This window comes from Mchenga conophoros, linkage group LG9 (genome assembly GCF_057382185.1).
Source record: "Mchenga conophoros isolate Kocher_MC1m ecotype Shallow Benthic linkage group LG9, M_conophoros_male_GT1.1, whole genome shotgun sequence".
In the NCBI taxonomy this organism is placed as follows: Eukaryota; Metazoa; Chordata; class Actinopteri; order Cichliformes; family Cichlidae; genus Mchenga; species Mchenga conophoros.
Window position 1 is genome coordinate 13089453 of NC_140534.1, and position 21651 is coordinate 13111103.

Below are 21651 nucleotides of genomic sequence, written 5' to 3' on the forward strand. Positions count from 1 at the left end.
CAATGTTGATAGTCACGGAGTGTTTGCTGTGATTTGCGAAGGGCCAGCAGCAGAGTTGGAGCGGTGTTTGCCCCTGCTTCCGAATAAACGGCGCGGTCCGAGCCACAAATTGAACACCTGTGTCCGACTGGTCTCTCTGCGGTGCACCCCAATCCAACACAATTTAACACAACGCAGAGTCCGGGGTGTAGGGAGGCCCCTGCACTGGTTGGGTTACATATCCTTCCTCTCTATCATTAGATGGAGAGAGTGTACAAAGGCCGGCATAGTGGGTCTGTGGCCACTCTTGCTTGCGCTTTTGCGTGTCCGTCAGCCAGCTGTGGAGAAGAGCAAAGTTTTTACATGCAAAGAGCTGTAGTGAAAAGCAGTGTTCCAAACAATGAAATGTGTCCACTCCTTGTGCTTTTCATGCAGTAATGTTTGAAGCTATTTCTGCTGTTGTCCCATTCCCGGTGAAATCCGCTGTGCCTCCAATCCCGATCCTCTTGCAAAGCAATCAGCATTTGTCAGACGCATGAGTCATTGGCGGTACTCAGACTGGATCCTGGACGACTACACGGGGGAACGTGTGGGGTGGCTAAGAGACCAATTGAAGGTTGCCATGTTTACTGAATATGTGCCTAATTTTGTCAGGACATAGCTGGGTCCATTGCTTCTGCGTGCTCTATTTTCACAAGCAAAGGCCTGGCTCTTTCTCCTGGCACCTTCTCAGGTGATCTCCATGCCTTCTTCTCAAATCAACGTCTGGACTGCCGCAAAACAGCTGACCGTTGTCGACAGGATTCGAACCTGTGCGGGGAGACCCCAATGGATTTCTAGTCCATCGCCTTGACCGCTCGGCCACAACAACCACATTGGGCTGTGGAACTACATACTCGAAAGACATACGTCTTCCAAGTCCTACGCCACACATCTTTCAAGTAGGATGTGCACAACAACGGCCACGCTGGATTGTAAATGCGGTAGCTGCATGACTTTGGTGCGAAAGCTTGTGGTTTTGCAGTTCCGTGAGATTGGTGCAGCACAGCTGCGGTTGAAGCTAGCTGGCTGACATTAGCTTGCTTGTTTGCATGAACAGTAACACACACAGCTGATGATTTTGCCACCGCAAAGAGCTGATCAGTACATGGTTAGTAAAATGTTATCTTCATTCCAAACATTCAGCACAATATTTAAAGTGGGACTGGGTGTCTTTATGAAGAAGTAACGTGTCCAATCCCAGTTTCATGTAAGAAGGTATAGGTATGTAGTGATGAGAAGTCAAAGCCTGTTTGAACAGTGTCTTTCCACAGCAAACGGTAGCAGCGAGGCCGATGAAGAATGCACCTGGCCTGACATTGTAAGCATTTGCAGAAAGAGCGGAGAACGTTTTTAGTGTAAAAAAGTACGCAGCCCACATGCTTGAACAGCACTGCGAGTGGCAACTGCGATGGCCGGGAATCGAACCCAGGTCAACTGCTTGGAAGGCAGCTATGCTCGCCACTATACCACCATCGCTGTGAAAGACTGCAACATCACTGATTCATTGTCCGGCTTATACAGATTTTCAGGACAATTAACAAGGTGGGCATTGTGATTACTCGCTTGTCAGGTTCTAAACTGGTCAAAAGGTAGATCACTAAAAACACTAGTGCTTTCATGAAACTGCACATTTAATCTCATCAGCAAAGCTTCTTTGCTACTCAAGTGTGGCCTCTCACGCATTTAAACTCTTGCGTGATTTTTAGCACCTTGAGAGTTGCAATGGTCACGCGAGTTCTTCAGGTCACAGCAGACAAGGTGAGAATAGGTGTGAATCTGTCTTGGGACGAATCTGGGACGAGGACGTCTTTGGCTCCTCTTTCAAGTTATTGGACTTTGGCAAAAAGGTTTTACGCTTAATTCAAAAATGAGAGCAAGTGTCTGTGTCCCGAATACAAAGTGGGAGCTGGTTCCACAGAGAGGGGCCTGAAAAGTGATGGCTCTGCCTTCCATTGCACTTTAAAATCCCCTCGGAAGACAGCAGTCTGAGAGCAAAGCACTCTGTTGGGATGATATGGCACTGTGAGATCTTGTAGACAAAATTGGTGGTGATTATTCAAGACCTTGTGTGTGAGGGCAAGTATTTGGATTTTTATTTGGGATTTAATTGGGAGGCAATGAAGAGAGAAGTCCATATGGGGGAAATCTACTCTGTCCTTCCAGTCCCTGACTGTGCTCTGGATGCAGCGTTTTGGAAAACAGTGTAAAGGCTTTTCAGGAAGCTTTTAGGACACTGTGAAAATACTGAATTTGAATAGTGGAGGCTAGAAGTAGTGAATGTATCCTTCCTCTCTATCATTAGATGGAGAGAGTGTACAAAGGCCGGCATAGTGGGTCTGTGGCCACTCTTGCTTGCGCTTTTGCGTGTCCGTCAGCCAGCTGTGGAGAAGAGCAAAGTTTTTACATGCAAAGAGCTGTAGTGAAAAGCAGTGTTCCAAACAATGAAATGTGTCCACTCCTTGTGCTTTTCATGCAGTAATGTTTGAAGCTATTTCTGCTGTTGTCCCATTCCCGGTGAAATCCGCTGTGCCTCCAATCCCGATCCTCTTGCAAAGCAATCAGCATTTGTCAGACGCATGAGTCATTGGCGGTACTCAGACTGGATCCTGGACGACTACACGGGGGAACGTGTGGGGTGGCTAAGAGACCAATTGAAGGTTGCCATGTTTACTGAATATGTGCCTAATTTTGTCAGGACATAGCTGGGTCCATTGCTTCTGCGTGCTCTATTTTCACAAGCAAAGGCCTGGCTCTTTCTCCTGGCACCTTCTCAGGTGATCTCCATGCCTTCTTCTCAAATCAACGTCTGGACTGCCGCAAAACAGCTGACCGTTGTCGACAGGATTCGAACCTGTGCGGGGAGACCCCAATGGATTTCTAGTCCCTCGCCTTGACCGCTCGGCCACAACAACCACATTGGGCTGTGGAACTACATACTCGAAAGACATACGTCTTCCAAGTCCTACGCCACACATCTTTCAAGTAGGATGTGCACAACAACGGCCACGCTGGATTGTAAATGCGGTAGCTGCATGACTTTGGTGCGAAAGCTTGTGGTTTTGCAGTTCCGTGAGATTGGTGCAGCACAGCTGCGGTTGAAGCTAGCTGGCTGACATTAGCTTGCTTGTTTGCATGAACAGTAACACACACAGCTGATGATTTTGCCACCGCAAAGAGCTGATCAGTACATGGTTAGTAAAATGTTATCTTCATTCCAAACATTCAGCACAATATTTAAAGTGGGACTGGGTGTCTTTATGAAGAAGTAGCGTGTCCAATCCCAGTTTCATGTAAGAAGGTATAGGTATGAAGTGATGAGAACTCAAAGCCTGTTTGAACAGTGTCTTTACACAGCAAACGGTAGCAGCGAGGCCGATGAAGAATGCACCTGGCCTGACATTGTAAGCATTTGCAGAAAGAGCGGAGAACGTTTTTAGTGTAAAATAGTACGCAGCCCACATGCTTGAACAGCACTGCGAGTGGCAACTGCGATGGCCGGGAATCGAACCCAGGTCAACTGCTTGGAAGGCAGCTATGCTCGCCACTATACCACCATCGCTGTGAAAGACTACAACATCACTGATTCATTGTCCGGCTTATACAGATTTTCAGGACAATTAACAAGGTGGGCATTGTGATTACTCGCTTGTCAGGTTCTAACCTGGTCAAAAGGTAGATCACTAAAAAGACTAGTGCTTTCATGCAACTGCACATTTAATCTCATCAGCAAAGCTTCTTTGCTACTCAAGTGTGGCCTCTCACGCATTTAAACTCTTGCGTGATTTTTAGCACCTTGAGAGTCGCAATGGTCACGCGAGTTCTTCAGGTCACAGCAGACAAGGTGAGAATAGGTGTGAATCTGTCTTGGGACGAATCTGGGACGAGGACGTCTTTGGCTCCTCTTTCAAGTTATTGGACTTTGGCAAAAAGGTTTTACGCTTAATTCAAAAATGAGAGCAAGTGTCTGTGTCCCGAATACAAAGTGGGAGCTGGTTCCACAGAGAGGGGCCTGAAAAGTGATGGCTCTGCCTTCCATTGCACTTTAAAATCCCCTCGGAAGCCAGCAGTCTGAGAGCAAAGCACTCTGTTGGGATGATATGGCACTGTGAGATCTTGTAGACAAAATTGGTGGTGATTATTCAAGACCTTGTGTGTGAGGGCAAGTATTTGGATTTTTATTTGGGATTTAATTGGGAGCCAATGAAGAGAGAAGTCCATATGGGGGAAATCTACTCTGTCCTTCCAGTCCCTGACTGTGCTCTGGATGCAGCGTTTTGTAAAACAGTGTAAAGGCTTTTCAGGAAGCTTTTAGGACACTGTGAAAATACTGAATTTGAATAGTGGAGGCTAGAAGTAGTGAATGTATCCTTCCTCTCTATCATTAGATGGAGAGAGTGTACAAAGGCCGGCATAGTGGTTCTGTGGCCACTCTTGCTTGCGCTTTTGCGTGTCCGTCAGCCAGCTGTGGAGAAGAGCAAAGTTTTTACATGCAAAGAGCTGTAGTGAAAAGCAGTGTTCGAAACAATGAAATGTTTCCACTCCTTGTGCTTTTCATGCAGTAATGTTTGAAGCTATTTCTGCTGTTGTCCCATTCCCGGTGAAATCCGCTGTGCCTCCAATCCCGATCCTCTTGCAAAGCAATCAGCATTTGTCAGACGCATGAGTCATTGGCGGTACTCAGACTGGATCCTGGACGACTACACGGGGGCACGTGTGGGGTGGCTAAGAGACCAATTGAAGGATGCCATGTTTACTGAATATGTGCCTAATTTTGTCAGGACATAGCTGGGTCCATTGCTTCTGCGTGCTCTATTTTCACAAGCAAAGGCCTGGCTCTTTCTCCTGGCACCTTCTCAGGTGATCTCCATGCCTTCTTCTCAAATCAACGTCTGGACTGCCGCAAAACAGCTGACCGTTGTCGACAGGATTCGAACCTGTGCGGGGAGACCCCAATGGATTTCTAGTCCATCGCCTTGACCGCTCGGCCACAACAACCACATTGGGCTGTGGAACTACATACTCGAAAGACATACGTCTTCCAAGTCCTACGCCACACATCTTTCAAGTAGGATGTGCACAACAACGGCCACGCTGGATTGTAAATGCGGTAGCTGCATGACTTTGGTGCGAAAGCTTGTGGTTTTGCAGTTCCGTGAGATTGGTGCAGCACAGCTGCGGTTGAAGCTAGCTGGCTGACATTAGCTTGCTTGTTTGCATGAACAGTAACACACACAGCTGATGATTTTGCCACCGCAAAGAGCTGATCAGTACATGGTTAGTAAAATGTTATCTTCATTCCAAACATTCAGCACAATATTTAAAGTGGGACTGGGTGTCTTTATGAAGAAGTAACGTGTCCAATCCCAGTTTCATGTAAGAAGGTATAGGTATGTAGTGATGAGAAGTCAAAGCCTGTTTGAACAGTGTCTTTCCACAGCAAACGGTAGCAGCGAGGCCGATGAAGAATGCACCTGGCCTGACATTGTAAGCATTTGCAGAAAGAGCGGAGAACGTTTTTAGTGTAAAAAAGTACGCAGCCCACATGCTTGAACAGCACTGCGAGTGGCAACTGCGATGGCCGGGAATCGAACCCAGGTCAACTGCTTGGAAGGCAGCTATGCTCGCCACTATACCACCATCGCTGTGAAAGACTACAACATCACTGATTCATTGTCCGGCTTATACAGATTTTCAGGACAATTAACAAGGTGGGCATTGTGATTACTCGCTTGTCAGGTTCTAAACTGGTCAAAAGGTAGATCACTAAAAAGACTAGTGCTTTCATGCAACTGCACATTTAATCTCATCAGCAAAGCTTCTTTGCTACTCAAGTGTGGCCTCTCACGCATTTAAACTCTTGCGTGATTTTTAGCACCTTGAGAGTTGCAATGGTCACGCGAGTTCTTCAGGTCACAGCAGACAAGGTGAGAATAGGTGTGAATCTGTCTTGGGACGAATCTGGGACGAGGACGTCTTTGGCTCCTCTTTCAAGTTATTGGACTTTGGCAAAAAGGTTTTACGCTTAATTCAAAAATGAGAGCAAGTGTCTGTGTCCCGAATACAAAGTGGGAGCTGGTTCCACAGAGAGGGGCCTGAAAAGTGATGGCTCTGCCTTCCATTGCACTTTAAAATCCCCTCGGAAGCCAGCAGTCTGAGAGCAAAGCACTCTGTTGGGATGATATGGCACTGTGAGATCTTGTAGACAAAATTGGTGGTGATTATTCAAGACCTTGTGTGTGAGGGCAAGTATTTGGATTTTTATTTGGGATTTAATTGGGAGCCAATGAAGAGAGAAGTCCATATGGGGGAAATCTACTCTGTCCTTCCAGTCCCTGACTGTGCTCTGGATGCAGCGTTTTGGAAAACAGTGTAAAGGCTTTTCAGGAAGCTTTTAGGACACTGTGAAAATACTGAATTTGAATAGTGGAGGCTAGAAGTAGTGAATGTATCCTTCCTCTCTATCATTAGATGGAGAGAGTGTACAAAGGCCGGCATAGTGGGTCTGTGGCCACTCTTGCTTGCGCTTTTGCGTGTCCGTCAGCCAGCTGTGGAGAAGAGCAAAGTTTTTACATGCAAAGAGCTGTAGTGAAAAGCAGTGTTCCAAACAATGAAATGTGTCCACTCCTTGTGCTTTTCATGCAGTAATGTTTGAAGCTATTTCTGCTGTTGTCCCATTCCCGGTGAAATCCGCTGTGCCTCCAATCCCGATCCTCTTGCAAAGCAATCAGCATTTGTCAGACGCATGAGTCATTGGCGGTACTCAGACTGGATCCTGGACGACTACACGGGGGAACGTGTGGGGTGGCTAAGAGACCAATTGAAGGTTGCCATGTTTACTGAATATGTGCCTAATTTTGTCAGGACATAGCTGGGTCCATTGCTTCTGCGTGCTCTATTTTCACAAGCAAAGGCCTGGCTCTTTCTCCTGGCACCTTCTCAGGTGATCTCCATGCCTTCTTCTCAAATCAACGTCTGGACTGCCGCAAAACAGCTGACCGTTGTCGACAGGATTCGAACCTGTGCGGGGAGACCCCAATGGATTTCTAGTCCATCGCCTTGACCGCTCGGCCACAACAACCACATTGGGCTGTAGAACTACATACTCGAAAGACATACGTCTTCCAAGTCCTACGCCACACATCTTTCAAGTAGGATGTGCACAACAACGGCCACGCTGGATTGTAAATGCGGTAGCTGCATGACTTTGGTGCGAAAGCTTGTGGTTTTGCAGTTCCGTGAGATTGGTGCAGCACAGCTGCGGTTGAAGCTAGCTGGCTGACATTAGCTTGCTTGTTTGCATGAACAGTAACACACACAGCTGATGATTTTGCCACCGCAAAGAGCTGATCAGTACATGGTTAGTAAAATGTTATCTTCATTCCAAACATTCAGCACAATATTTAAAGTGGGACTGGGTGTCTTTATGAAGAAGTAGCGTGTCCAATCCCAGTTTCATGTAAGAAGGTATAGGTATGTAGTGATGAGAAGTCAAAGCCTGTTTGAACAGTGTCTTTACACAGCAAACGGTAGCAGCGAGGCCGATGAAGAATGCACCTGGCCTGACATTGTAAGCATTTGCAGAAAGAGCGGAGAACGTTTTTAGTGTAAAATAGTACGCAGCCCACATGCTTGAACAGCACTGCGAGTGGCAACTGCGATGGCCGGGAATCGAACCCAGGTCAACTGCTTGGAAGGCAGCTATGCTCGCCACTATACCACCATCGCTGTGAAAGACTACAACATCACTGATTCATTGTCCGGCTTATACAGATTTTCAGGACAATTAACAAGGTGGGCATTGTGATTACTCGCTTGTCAGGTTCTAACCTGGTCAAAAGGTAGATCACTAAAAAGACTAGTGCTTTCATGCAACTGCACATTTAATCTCATCAGCAAAGCTTCTTTGCTACTCAAGTGTGGCCTCTCACGCATTTAAACTCTTGCGTGATTTTTAGCACCTTGAGAGTCGCAATGGTCACGCGAGTTCTTCAGGTCACAGCAGACAAGGTGAGAATAGGTGTGAATCTGTCTTGGGACGAATCTGGGACGAGGACGTCTTTGGCTCCTCTTTCAAGTTATTGGACTTTGGCAAAAAGGTTTTACGCTTAATTCAAAAATGAGAGCAAGTGTCTGTGTCCCGAATACAAAGTGGGAGCTGGTTCCACAGAGAGGGGCCTGAAAAGTGATGGCTCTGCCTTCCATTGCACTTTAAAATCCCCTCGGAAGCCAGCAGTCTGAGAGCAAAGCACTCTGTTGGGATGATATGGCACTGTGAGATCTTGTAGACAAAATTGGTGGTGATTATTCAAGACCTTGTGTGTGAGGGCAAGTATTTGGATTTTTATTTGGGATTTAATTGGGAGCCAATGAAGAGAGAAGTCCATATGGGGGAAATCTACTCTGTCCTTCCAGTCCCTGACTGTGCTCTGGATGCAGCGTTTTGTAAAACAGTGTAAAGGCTTTTCAGGAAGCTTTTAGGACACTGTGAAAATACTGAATTTGAATAGTGGAGGCTAGAAGTAGTGAATGTATCCTTCCTCTCTATCATTAGATGGAGAGAGTGTACAAAGGCCGGCATAGTGGTTCTGTGGCCACTCTTGCTTGCGCTTTTGCGTGTCCGTCAGCCAGCTGTGGAGAAGAGCAAAGTTTTTACATGCAAAGAGCTGTAGTGAAAAGCAGTGTTCGAAACAATGAAATGTTTCCACTCCTTGTGCTTTTCATGCAGTAATGTTTGAAGCTATTTCTGCTGTTGTCCCATTCCCGGTGAAATCCGCTGTGCCTCCAATCCCGATCCTCTTGCAAAGCAATCAGCATTTGTCAGACGCATGAGTCATTGGCGGTACTCAGACTGGATCCTGGACGACTACACGGGGGCACGTGTGGGGTGGCTAAGAGACCAATTGAAGGATGCCATGTTTACTGAATATGTGCCTAATTTTGTCAGGACATAGCTGGGTCCATTGCTTCTGCGTGCTCTATTTTCACAAGCAAAGGCCTGGCTCTTTCTCCTGGCACCTTCTCAGGTGATCGACATGCCTTCTTCTCAAATCAACGTCTGGACTGGCGCAAAACAGCCGACCGTTGTCGACAGGATTCGAACCTGTGCGGGGAGACCCCAATGGATTTCTAGTCCATCGCCTTGACCGCTCGGCCACAACAACCACATTGGGCTGTGGAACTACATACTCGAAAGACATACGTCTTCCAAGTCCTACGCCACACATCTTTCAAGTAGGATGTGCACAACAACGGCCACGCTGGATTGTAAATGCGGTAGCTGCATGACTTTGGTGCGAAAGCTTGTGGTTTTGCAGTTCCGTGAGATTGGTGCAGCACAGCTGCGGTTGAAGCTAGCTGGCTGACATTAGCTTGCTTGTTTGCATGAACAGTAACACACACAGCTGATGATTTTGCCACCGCAAAGAGCTGATCAGTACATGGTTAGTAAAATGTTATCTTCATTCCAAACATTCAGCACAATATTTAAAGTGGGACTGGGTGTCTTTATGAAGAAGTAACGTGTCCAATCACAGTTTCATGTAAGAAGGTATAGGTATGTAGTGATGAGAAGTCAAAGCTTGTTTGAACAGTGTCTTTCCACAGCAAACGGTAGCAGCGAGGCCGATGAAGAATGCACCTGGCCTGACATTGTAAGCATTTGCAGAAAGAGCGGAGAACGTTTTTAGTGTAAAAAAGTACGCAGCCCACATGCTTGAACAGCACTGCGAGTGGCAACTGCGATGGCCGGGAATCGAACCCAGGTCAACTGCTTGGAAGGCAGCTATGCTCGCCACTATACCACCATCGGTGTGAAAGACTACAACATCACTGATTCATTGTCCGGCTTATACAGATTTTCAGGACAATTAACAAGGTGGGCATTGTGATTACTCGCTTGTCAGGTTCTAACCTGGTCAAAAGGTAGATCACTAAAAAGACTAGTGCTTTCATGCAACTGCACATTTAATCTCATCAGCAAAGCTTCTTTGCTACTCAAGTGTGGCCTCTCACGCATTTAAACTCTTGCGTGATTTTTAGCACCTTGAGAGTCGCAATGGTCACGCGAGTTCTTCAGGTCACACCAGACAAGGTGAGAATAGGTGTGAATCTGTCTTGGGACGAATCTGGGACGAGGACGTCTTTGGCTCCTCTTTCAAGTTATTGGACTTTGGCAAAAAGGTTTTACGCTTAATTCAAAAATGAGAGCAAGTGTTTGTGTCCCGAATACAAAGTGGGAGCTGGTTCCACAGAGAGGGGCCTGAAAAGTGATGGCTCTGCCTTCCATTGCACTTTAAAATCCCCTCGGAAGCCAGCAGTCTGAGAGCAAAGCACTCTGTTGGGATGATATGGCACTGTGAGATCTTGTAGACAAAATTGGTGGTGATTATTCAAGACCTTGTGTGTGAGGGCAAGTATTTGGATTTTTATTTGGGATTTAATTGGGAGCCAATGAAGAGAGAAGTCCATATGGGGGAAATCTACTCTGTCCTTCCAGTCCCTGACTGTGCTCTGGATGCAGCGTTTTGTAAAACAGTGTAAAGGCTTTTCAGGAAGCTTTTAGGACACTGTGAAAATACTGAATTTGAATAGTGGAGGCTAGAAGTAGTGAATGTATCCTTCCTCTCTATCATTAGATGGAGAGAGTGTACAAAGGCCGGCATAGTGGTTCTGTGGCCACTCTTGCTTGCGCTTTTGCGTGTCCGTCAGCCAGCTGTGGAGAAGAGCAAAGTTTTTACATGCAAAGAGCTGTAGTGAAAAGCAGTGTTCGAAACAATGAAATGTTTCCACTCCTTGTGCTTTTCATGCAGTAATGTTTGAAGCTATTTCTGCTGTTGTCCCATTCCCGGTGAAATCCGCTGTGCCTCCAATCCCGATCCTCTTGCAAAGCAATCAGCATTTGTCAGACGCATGAGTCATTGGCGGTACTCAGACTGGATCCTGGACGACTACACGGGGGCACGTGTGGGGTGGCTAAGAGACCAATTGAAGGATGCCATGTTTACTGAATATGTGCCTAATTTTGTCAGGACATAGCTGGGTCCATTGCTTCTGCGTGCTCTATTTTCACAAGCAAAGGCCTGGCTCTTTCTCCTGGCACCTTCTCAGGTGATCTCCATGCCTTCTTCTCAAATCAACGTCTGGACTGCCGCAAAACAGCTGACCGTTGTCGACAGGATTCGAACCTGTGCGGGGAGACCCCAATGGATTTCTAGTCCATCGCCTTGACCGCTCGGCCACAACAACCACATTGGGCTGTGGAACTACATACTCGAAAGACATACGTCTTCCAAGTCCTACGCCACACATCTTTCAAGTAGGATGTGCACAACAACGGCCACGCTGGATTGTAAATGCGGTAGCTGCATGACTTTGGTGCGAAAGCTTGTGGTTTTGCAGTTCCGTGAGATTGGTGCAGCACAGCTGCGGTTGAAGCTAGCTGGCTGACATTAGCTTGCTTGTTTGCATGAACAGTAACACACACAGCTGATGATTTTGCCACCGCAAAGAGCTGATCAGTACATGGTTAGTAAAATGTTATCTTCATTCCAAACATTCAGCACAATATTTAAAGTGGGACTGGGTGTCTTTATGAAGAAGTAACGTGTCCAATCACAGTTTCATGTAAGAAGGTATAGGTATGTAGTGATGAGAACTCAAAGCCTGTTTGAACAGTGTCTTTCCACAGCAAACGGTAGCAGCGAGGCCGATGAAGAATGCACCTGGCCTGACATTGTAAGCATTTGCAGAAAGAGCGGAGAACGTTTTTAGTGTAAAAAAGTACGCAGCCCACATGCTTGAACAGCACTGCGAGTGGCAACTGCGATGGCCGGGAATCGAACCCAGGTCAACTGCTTGGAAGGCAGCTATGCTCGCCACTATACCACCATCGCTGTGAAAGACTACAACATCACTGATTCATTGTCCGGCTTATACAGATTTTCAGGACAATTAACAAGGTGGGCATTGTGATTACTCGCTTGTCAGGTTCTAACCTGGTCAAAAGGTAGATCACTAAAAAGACTAGTGCTTTCATGCAACTGCACATTTAATCTCATCAGCAAAGCTTCTTTGCTACTCAAGTGTGGCCTCTCACGCATTTAAACTCTTGCGTGATTTTTAGCACCTTGAGAGTCGCAATGGTCACGCGAGTTCTTCAGGTCACACCAGACAAGGTGAGAATAGGTGTGAATCTGTCTTGGGACGAATCTGGGACGAGGACGTCTTTGGCTCCTCTTTCAAGTTATTGGACTTTGGCAAAAAGGTTTTACGCTTAATTCAAAAATGAGAGCAAGTGTTTGTGTCCCGAATACAAAGTGGGAGCTGGTTCCACAGAGAGGGGCCTGAAAAGTGATGGCTCTGCCTTCCATTGCACTTTAAAATCCCCTCGGAAGCCAGCAGTCTGAGAGCAAAGCACTCTGTTGGGATGATATGGCACTGTGAGATCTTGTAGACAAAATTGGTGGTGATTATTCAAGACCTTGTGTGTGAGGGCAAGTATTTGGATTTTTATTTGGGATTTAATTGGGAGCCAATGAAGAGAGAAGTCCATATGGGGGAAATCTACTCTGTCCTTCCAGTCCCTGACTGTGCTCTGGATGCAGCGTTTTGTAAAACAGTGTAAAGGCTTTTCAGGAAGCTTTTAGGACACTGTGAAAATACTGAATTTGAATAGTGGAGGCTAGAAGTAGTGAATGTATCCTTCCTCTCTATCATTAGATGGAGAGAGTGTACAAAGGCCGGCATAGTGGTTCTGTGGCCACTCTTGCTTGCGCTTTTGCGTGTCCGTCAGCCAGCTGTGGAGAAGAGCAAAGTTTTTACATGCAAAGAGCTGTAGTGAAAAGCAGTGTTCGAAACAATGAAATGTTTCCACTCCTTGTGCTTTTCATGCAGTAATGTTTGAAGCTATTTCTGCTGTTGTCCCATTCCCGGTGAAATCCGCTGTGCCTCCAATCCCGATCCTCTTGCAAAGCAATCAGCATTTGTCAGACGCATGAGTCATTGGCGGTACTCAGACTGGATCCTGGACGACTACACGGGGGCACGTGTGGGGTGGCTAAGAGACCAATTGAAGGATGCCATGTTTACTGAATATGTGCCTAATTTTGTCAGGACATAGCTGGGTCCATTGCTTCTGCGTGCTCTATTTTCACAAGCAAAGGCCTGGCTCTTTCTCCTGGCACCTTCTCAGGTGATCTCCATGCCTTCTTCTCAAATCAACGTCTGGACTGCCGCAAAACAGCTGACCGTTGTCGACAGGATTCGAACCTGTGCGGGGAGACCCCAATGGATTTCTAGTCCATCGCCTTGACCGCTCGGCCACAACAACCACATTGGGCTGTGGAACTACATACTCGAAAGACATACGTCTTCCAAGTCCTACGCCACACATCTTTCAAGTAGGATGTGCACAACAACGGCCACGCTGGATTGTAAATGCGGTAGCTGCATGACTTTGGTGCGAAAGCTTGTGGTTTTGCAGTTCCGTGAGATTGGTGCAGCACAGCTGCGGTTGAAGCTAGCTGGCTGACATTAGCTTGCTTGTTTGCATGAACAGTAACACACACAGCTGATGATTTTGCCACCGCAAAGAGCTGATCAGTACATGGTTAGTAAAATGTTATCTTCATTCCAAACATTCAGCACAATATTTAAAGTGGGACTGGGTGTCTTTATGAAGAAGTAACGTGTCCAATCACAGTTTCATGTAAGAAGGTATAGGTATGTAGTGATGAGAAGTCAAAGCTTGTTTGAACAGTGTCTTTCCACAGCAAACGGTAGCAGCGAGGCCGATGAAGAATGCACCTGGCCTGACATTGTAAGCATTTGCAGAAAGAGCGGAGAACGTTTTTAGTGTAAAAAAGTACGCAGCCCACATGCTTGAACAGCACTGCGAGTGGCAACTGCGATGGCCGGGAATCGAACCCAGGTCAACTGCTTGGAAGGCAGCTATGCTCGCCACTATACCACCATCGCTGTGAAAGACTACAACATCACTGATTCATTGTCCGGCTTATACAGATTTTCAGGACAATTAACAAGGTGGGCATTGTGATTACTCGCTTGTCAGGTTCTAACCTGGTCAAAAGGTAGATCACTAAAAAGACTAGTGCTTTCATGCAACTGCACATTTAATCTCATCAGCAAAGCTTCTTTGCTACTCAAGTGTGGCCTCTCACGCATTTAAACTCTTGCGTGATTTTTAGCACCTTGAGAGTCGCAATGGTCACGCGAGTTCTTCAGGTCACACCAGACAAGGTGAGAATAGGTGTGAATCTGTCTTGGGACGAATCTGGGACGAGGACGTCTTTGGCTCCTCTTTCAAGTTATTGGACTTTGGCAAAAAGGTTTTACGCTTAATTCAAAAATGAGAGCAAGTGTTTGTGTCCCGAATACAAAGTGGGAGCTGGTTCCACAGAGAGGGGCCTGAAAAGTGATGGCTCTGCCTTCCATTGCACTTTAAAATCCCCTCGGAAGCCAGCAGTCTGAGAGCAAAGCACTCTGTTGGGATGATATGGCACTGTGAGATCTTGTAGACAAAATTGGTGGTGATTATTCAAGACCTTGTGTGTGAGGGCAAGTATTTGGATTTTTATTTGGGATTTAATTGGGAGCCAATGAAGAGAGAAGTCCATATGGGGGAAATCTACTCTGTCCTTCCAGTCCCTGACTGTGCTCTGGATGCAGCGTTTTGGAAAACAGTGTAAAGGCTTTTCAGAAAGCTTTTAGGACACTGTGAAAATACTGAATTTGAATAGTGGAGGCTAGAAGTAGTGAATGTATCCTTCCTCTCTATCATTAGATGGAGAGAGTGTACAAAGGCCGGCATAGTGGGTCTGTGGCCACTCTTGCTTGCGCTTTTGCGTGTCCGTCAGCAGGCTGTGGAGAAGAGCAAAGTTTTTACATGCAAAGAGCTGTAGTGAAAAGCAGTGTGTTGTAACTTTATGCAGTGTTGCTCCAACTGCCCGTGTAGCGTGTGTTGTGGTCAACAATAACTTTAGACCAAGCACAGAGGACTGAGACGAGGCTATGGTGGAGGTCCAGACTTTTACTCCATAAGCTCAGAACACATACAATAACACAGTACCACCTACTGGTGGGAGGTAGTAATAGCTGCTGCTTATTACAATATACCACATCCCTCTTTTCCGAGATAAAGATACTACCTCTTAACTCCAATATTTTGTAACATAAATGCACCTTTTAAATCGTAGGAACATTAACAATATTATATTCTTGAGACATTAAGTAGAGCACACCTCAGATTGCTTGTCACTTGAGCAATGCAAATACACATCAGTGTAGTGTTTTGAAACAGATGAACACATGACAGATTAGATAAGACATGTCAAAATGAACATATGAAACATGACATATTTTCCCTCTTTTCCAACAAGACAGTTATCTAGCTTGTACAGAACAACGCAGGTACAGGATAGAGTGACTTTAAGTTTCCCAATCACTTAGTCTCTATACCTGGCAGGGCGTATTATTGCTCGGCCACTGCGTGTGTAACATGTGGGTGTGTTGTCCATACTTGCAGGACTAGAGTTTTGTGGGGTGTCATTTGCTGGTGGCTCCACTGGCTCTTGGGTGTGAACGGACAGTTCATCTGGGTCCATGGGTGTGTCCTTGAACAGACTTGGGTGTATTTTCCTCAGATGTCTCCTGTTCCTCCTGAGCACTTTACCATCTGGTGTTTGCACAGTGTAGGAGCGTGGTTCCTCTCGCCGATGAGTTACAACAGCTGGCTCCCAACCGCGCCTTGTTTGCATGTGCACAGTCTCGCCTGGGGTCAGAACAGGCAATGGTCTTGCGTGCTGATCATAGTGGCGTTTCCGCTTTGATTGCAACCTGCGCACTTTGTCGTGAATGTTCCGTGGGGTTGACTGCCTCAACACAGCACTGGTGCATGGCAGGGTGCTGCGGAGAACCCGTCCCATCAACATTTGTGCAGGTGACACACTAAGTCCTGTGACTGGAGTGTTCCTCAAAGACAACAGCATTAGATGTGGGTCTGTTCCAGTCCGTGCGGCTTTCTTAAGTGCATGTTTGACAGTCTTTATGGCTCGCTCCGCCATGCCATTCAAAGAAGGAAAGCCGGGACTGGAGAAAGTTAGCTTTATCTCCCAGGATGCTGCAAACGATCTCATCTCGTGGCTGGCGAATGGAACATGATCGCTCACTATCTCTTTGGGAATTCCGTGTCTTGCGAAGACTGATTTCATCTTCTGAATCACAGAGTGTGCCGTTTTGTCAGGTAAGTTAAGAACTTCTGGATATTTTGATAAATAATCCACTAACAAAAGATATGGATGATCGTTCAGTTCGAAGATGTCTGCTCCGATTTTCATCCATGGCAGCTCTGGAATCTGGTGTGGAATAAGCGGTTCAGCCTGGTTCTTTGGCTGCATTTGCTGGCATTGTTCACACTTTTCAAGCATGGTCTCTATGTCGCGTGACATGCCAGGCCAGTACAGCACTCTTCTTGCTTTGGCTTTTGTGCGCTGCACGCCTTGGTGGGCAAGGTGCAGCTTCTCCAGGATCACACGCCTGAAGCTTTGGGGTATTACGATCTTGTCCCCGATCATAATAATGTCATCGTGGAAACTGATATCGTGTCTCATAGGCCAGTAGCTGTGGAGTGTTTTGTCTAAACTCTTCCTTCTGGGCGGCCATCCGTTGAAGTGTCTTTCGCGCACGGCTTGTAGTACGCTGTCTGCTGCCACTGCTTTTTTCAGGTCACACAATGTTTTCTCGCTCAATGCTGCTGTGGCCTCCAGAGCATACACAACTCTTTCATCATTTGCGTTTTCACTCACGTTTCCGTCGTCACTGGTAGTTGTGGCACGTGAGAGTGCATCGGCTATGAACATGTCTCTGCCGGGGGTGTATGTGACGGTGAGATCATATCTCTGTAGTTGCAGCAGCATTCCTTGTAGCCTCGCTGGTGCCTTGCATAGCGGTTTGCGCACTATCGCCTCCAGGGGTTTATGATCAGATTGCACTGTCACTGGTCTTCCATAGACATACTGGTGGAATCGTTTAGCGGCAAACACAATGGCTAGCAACTCTTTTTCTATTTGTGCATACCTTTTTTCTGTGTCTGTGAGTGCTCGTGACGCGTAACACACAGGTTGTCCGTCTTGTAATAGGCATGCGCCCAGCCCATCTTTTGAAGAATCGGCCTGCAGTGTTAGTGGTTTCTTGTGGTCATAAAATCTCAACACTGGAGCTTGTGTGAGCGTCGACTTGAGCGTCTGTAACGCTACTGTGTGATGTGGCTGCCACTGCCACACTGTGTCCTTCTTGAGTAGCTGTCTCAAAGGTGCTGTGAGCGATGCTTCATTTTGGATGTACTGTGCCAAAAACTTCGTCATTCCCAGCAGACGCTGAAGGCTTTGTTTGTCTTCTGGAGTCGGCATGTCGACAATAGCTTTGATCTTTGAAACATCTGCTTTCTGCCCTGCTGCTGTGATGATATGGCCCATGTATTTCACTGTGTCAACTTTGAACTGAATTTTGTCCTTGTTAAACTTCACGTTAGCTGCTCTTGCTTTCTCCATGACCTTCTGCAGGATTTCATCGTGTTCGTGCTCTGATGTAGCTGCAATTATCATATCATCTGCAATGATAAATACACCAGGAATGTTGCCGAAAGTCTCACAATTCTTTTGTTGAAAGACCTCGCTGGCTGATTTGATCCCGAATGGGAGTCGGAGGAAGCGATATCGGCCCCAAGGTGTATTGAAGGTACAGAGCTTTGATGACGGCTCGTCCAGCTTGATCTGCCAGTATCCATCTTTTTCATCCAATATGGTGAAGATGGATTTTCCTGCTAGCTTGCTGCGAACGTCCTCGTGTGTGGGAATGGAGTAGTGCTGGCGTTTAACTGCTTGGTTCAGATCACAAGGGTCCAAGCACACCCTTAGTGTTCCGTTCTTCTTCTGTGTGGCGACAAGACTGTTGACCCAATCTGTAGGCTCATTGACAGGCATTATGACATCTCTGTTTTGTAAGTCCTGTAGCGTCTTCTTCAGCGCATCCATTATGGAGAGTGGCACGTTCCTGCATGCGTGAATCACAGGTGTTGCATTTGGGTCAATATGTATGTGGTGAAGTCCAGGGAACTCACCTAAGCCTGTGAACACATCAGCGTACATCTCCACAAGTTCTTCCGAGGTAGAAGGTGGTTTAGCTGATTTCGGTACAGAGGATGTCATGGCAAGGGTCTCAACTCGTTGCACCAGATGGAGCTCTTCACAAGCTTGTCCACCTAGGATCGGTTTATCTGCATGGCTTGATACAAGAAAGTCAAACACAGCCTTGTGCTTCCGTGCTTCACACTCAAGAGACACCACACCATCTGCACGTATGTGGGCTCCACCAAAAGCTATGAGTACAGTCTTTGTGGGCTGTAACCGAGGCATATCTGGTAACTCGTCATAAACTGATCTGGGGAGCACATTTGCGTCCGCACCTGTGTCTAGCTTGAAGGTGAGTGGTACGTCTCCGATTGTCACACTTTCATGCCATTTGCCAGTCTTGTGCTTGTCGCTGGATACCATGCCGATGTATAGTGAATCGCCATCAGTTTCAATGTTGTTAATAGTTTTTGTTTTCTTGAAGTGTCTACTCTTCTCTGCGCTAGCTCTGCACACTTTTGAGAAGTGGTTATTTTTCCCACACTTGTGACATGTTGCCCCATAGGCTGGACACTGTCGGAATGCATGTTTGTTGCCGCATTTGTGACAAACTGTTTGTTTGTCGTTGCTCAGTTTGTTTTTACTGTGTCCTGATTTAATGTATCCTGGCATTTTTCTTAATGACGTGTCTTGGGCTGCAGTTATTGACTGCATGGCCTGAATCTGTGACTTGGCCACTTCTGCTGATCTGCATATTTCTATCGTCTTGCGCAGTGTGAGGTCGTTGTCATGAAGCAATCTCTCTTTTAGTCTTGCGTCACTTATGCTGAACACCAATTTATCCCTGATCATGTCGTCCTCATTGATCCCAAATTCACAACTTTTACTTCTCTGACGGAGTTCCGTGACATATCTGTCCACTGTTATATCCGCCGACATTGGGTATGACCAGAACTTGTGGCGTTCAAAAACAACGTTCTTTCGTGGACTACAGTATTCCTTAAACGTTTTCAAAATGTCCGCCATTGTCAGTGCGTCTCCGGTCGGGGTCACTGTGAGCGTGTTGTACACTTCAAGCGCTTCTTCGCCGATAGTGTGGAGAAGAATGGCTATTTTAACCTTTTCATCCTTCTCCAACGCACCCGTAGCAGTCATATACAGTCCGAATCTTTGTTCCCATCTGCGCCAGGTCTCAGATAAATTGCCTGTGAGCAGTAGCGGTGATGGTGGCTTGAATTGCTCCATGCCGTTAGCAATGGCTACTGTTAGCTAATCTACGGCTAGCTTACTCATGTCGCGGTCCCTGTTCACACGGTCTTGCCGACTTCTGACACCATGTTGTAACTTTATGCAGTGTTGCTCCAACTGCCCGTGTAGCGTGGGTTGTGGTCAACAATAACTTTAGACCAAGCACAGAGGACTGAGACGAGGCTATGGTGGAGGTCCAGACTTTTACTCCATAAGCTCAGAACACATACAATAACACAGTACCACCTACTGGTGGGAGGTAGTAATAGCTGCTCCTTATTACAATATACCACACAGTGTTCGAAACAATGAAATGTGTCCACTCCTTGTGCTTTTCATGCAGTAATGTTTGAAGCTATTTCTGCTGTTGTCCCATTCCCGGTGAAATCCGCTGTGCCTCCAATCCCGATCCCAGTCCTCTTGCAAAGCAATCAGCATTTGTCAGACGCATGAGTCATTGGCGGTACTCAGACTGGATCCTGGACGACTACACGGGGGAACGTGTGGGGTGGCTAAGAGACCAATTGAAGGATGCCATGTTTACTGAATATGTGCCTAATTTTGTCAGGACATAGCTGGGTCCATTGCTTCTGCGTGCTCTATTTTCACAAGCAAAGGCCTGGCTCTTTCTCCTGGCACCTTCTCAGGTGATCTCCATGCCTTCTTCTCAAATCAACGTCAGGACTGCCGCAAAAAAGCTGACCGTCGTCGACAGGATTTGAACCTGTGCGGGGAGACCCCAATGGATTTCTAGTCCATCGCCTTAACCGCTCGGCCACAACAACCACATTGGGCTGTGGAACTACATACTTGAAAGACATACGTCCTACAAAGTCCTACTCCACACATCTTTCAAGTAGGATGTGCACAACAACGGCCACGCTGGATTGTAAATGCGGTAGCTGCATGACTTTGGTGCGAAAGCTTGTGGTTTTGCAGTTCCGTGAGATTGGTGCAGCACAGCTGCGGTTGAAGCTAGCTGGCTGACATTAGCTTGCTTGTTTGCATGAACAGTAACACACACAGCTGATGATTTTGCCACCGCAAAGAGCTGATCAGTACATGGTTAGTAAAATGTTATCTTCATTCCAAACATTGAGCACAATATTTAAAGTGGGACTGGGTGTCTTTATGAAGAAGTAGCGTGTCCAATCCCAGTTTCATGTAAGAAGGTATAGGTATGAAGTGATGAGAACTCAAAGCCTGTATGAACAGTGTCTTTCCACAGCAAACGGTAGCAGCGAGGCCGATGAAGAATGCACCTGGCCTGACATTGTAAGCATTTGCAGAAAGAGCGGAGAACGTTTTTAGTGTAAGATAGTACGCAGCCCACATGCTTGAACAGCACTGCGAGTGGCAACTGCGATGGCCGGGAATCGAACCCGGGTCAACTGCTTGGAAGGCAGCTATGCTCGCCACTATACCACCATCGCTGTGAAAGACTGCAACATCACTGATTCATTGTCCGGCTTATACAGATTTTCAGGACAATTAACAAGGTGGGCATTGTGATTACTCGCTTGTCAGGTTCTAAACTGGTCAAAAGGTAGATCACTAAAAAGACTAGTGCTTTCATTCAACTGCACATTTAATCTCATCAGCAAAGCTTCTTTGCTACTCAAGTGTGGCCTCTCACGCATTTAAACTCTTGCGTGATTTTTAGCACCTTGAGAGTCGCAATGGTCACGCGAGTTCTTCAGGTCACAGCAGACAAGACGAGAATAGGTGTGAATCTGTCTTGGGACGAATCTGGGACGAGGACGTCTTTGGCTCCTCTTTCAAGTTATTGGACTTTGGCAAAAAGGTTTTACGCTTAATTCAAAAATGAGAGCAAGTGTCTGTGTCCCGAATACAAAGTGGGAGCTGGTTCCACGGAGAGGGGCCTGAAAAGTGATGGCTCTGCCTTCCATTGCACTTTAAAATCCCCTCGGAAGCCAGCAGTCTGAGAGCAAAGCACTCTGTTGGGATGATATGGCACTGTGAGATCTTGTAGACAAAATTGGTGGTGATTATTCAAGACCTTGTGTGTGAGGGCAAGTATTTGGATTTTTATTTGGGATTTAATTGGGAGCCAATGAAGAGAGAAGTCCATATGGGGGAAATCTACTCTGTCCTTCCAGTCCCTGACTGTGCTCTGGATGCAGCGTTTTGTAAAACAGTGTAAAGGCTTTTCAGGAAGCTTTTAGGACACTGTGAAAATACTGAATTTGAATAGTGGAGGCTAGAAGTAGTGAATGTA

The 21651-nt window shown here is 46.6% G+C and overlaps 1 protein-coding gene and 16 non-coding genes across 17 annotated transcripts in view; all 17 read right to left on the reverse strand.

The window, feature by feature from the left end:
• Positions 1-21651, reverse strand: part of LOC146566906 (myelin-associated glycoprotein-like) — a 113999-nt gene that overhangs the window by 45053 nt on the left and 47295 nt on the right. The window lies entirely within an intron of this gene.
• On the reverse strand, positions 769-850 carry trnas-aga (transfer RNA serine (anticodon AGA)). The gene has a single exon. It is a non-coding gene; the product is annotated as a tRNA-Ser (tRNA).
• On the reverse strand, positions 1426-1497 carry trnag-ucc (transfer RNA glycine (anticodon UCC)). Its single transcript has one exon. It is a non-coding gene; the product is annotated as a tRNA-Gly (tRNA).
• On the reverse strand, positions 2852-2933 carry trnas-aga (transfer RNA serine (anticodon AGA)). The gene has a single exon. It is a non-coding gene; the product is annotated as a tRNA-Ser (tRNA).
• On the reverse strand, positions 3509-3580 carry trnag-ucc (transfer RNA glycine (anticodon UCC)). The gene has a single exon. It is a non-coding gene; the product is annotated as a tRNA-Gly (tRNA).
• Positions 4935-5016, reverse strand: trnas-aga (transfer RNA serine (anticodon AGA)). The gene has a single exon. It is a non-coding gene; the product is annotated as a tRNA-Ser (tRNA).
• trnag-ucc (transfer RNA glycine (anticodon UCC)) lies at positions 5592-5663 on the reverse strand. The gene has a single exon. It is a non-coding gene; the product is annotated as a tRNA-Gly (tRNA).
• On the reverse strand, positions 7018-7099 carry trnas-aga (transfer RNA serine (anticodon AGA)). The gene has a single exon. It is a non-coding gene; the product is annotated as a tRNA-Ser (tRNA).
• Positions 7675-7746, reverse strand: trnag-ucc (transfer RNA glycine (anticodon UCC)). The gene has a single exon. It is a non-coding gene; the product is annotated as a tRNA-Gly (tRNA).
• trnas-aga (transfer RNA serine (anticodon AGA)) lies at positions 9101-9182 on the reverse strand. Its single transcript has one exon. It is a non-coding gene; the product is annotated as a tRNA-Ser (tRNA).
• Positions 9758-9829, reverse strand: trnag-ucc (transfer RNA glycine (anticodon UCC)). Its single transcript has one exon. It is a non-coding gene; the product is annotated as a tRNA-Gly (tRNA).
• On the reverse strand, positions 11184-11265 carry trnas-aga (transfer RNA serine (anticodon AGA)). Its single transcript has one exon. It is a non-coding gene; the product is annotated as a tRNA-Ser (tRNA).
• trnag-ucc (transfer RNA glycine (anticodon UCC)) lies at positions 11841-11912 on the reverse strand. The gene has a single exon. It is a non-coding gene; the product is annotated as a tRNA-Gly (tRNA).
• trnas-aga (transfer RNA serine (anticodon AGA)) lies at positions 13267-13348 on the reverse strand. Its single transcript has one exon. It is a non-coding gene; the product is annotated as a tRNA-Ser (tRNA).
• On the reverse strand, positions 13924-13995 carry trnag-ucc (transfer RNA glycine (anticodon UCC)). The gene has a single exon. It is a non-coding gene; the product is annotated as a tRNA-Gly (tRNA).
• Positions 20116-20197, reverse strand: trnas-aga (transfer RNA serine (anticodon AGA)). Its single transcript has one exon. It is a non-coding gene; the product is annotated as a tRNA-Ser (tRNA).
• Positions 20774-20845, reverse strand: trnag-ucc (transfer RNA glycine (anticodon UCC)). The gene has a single exon. It is a non-coding gene; the product is annotated as a tRNA-Gly (tRNA).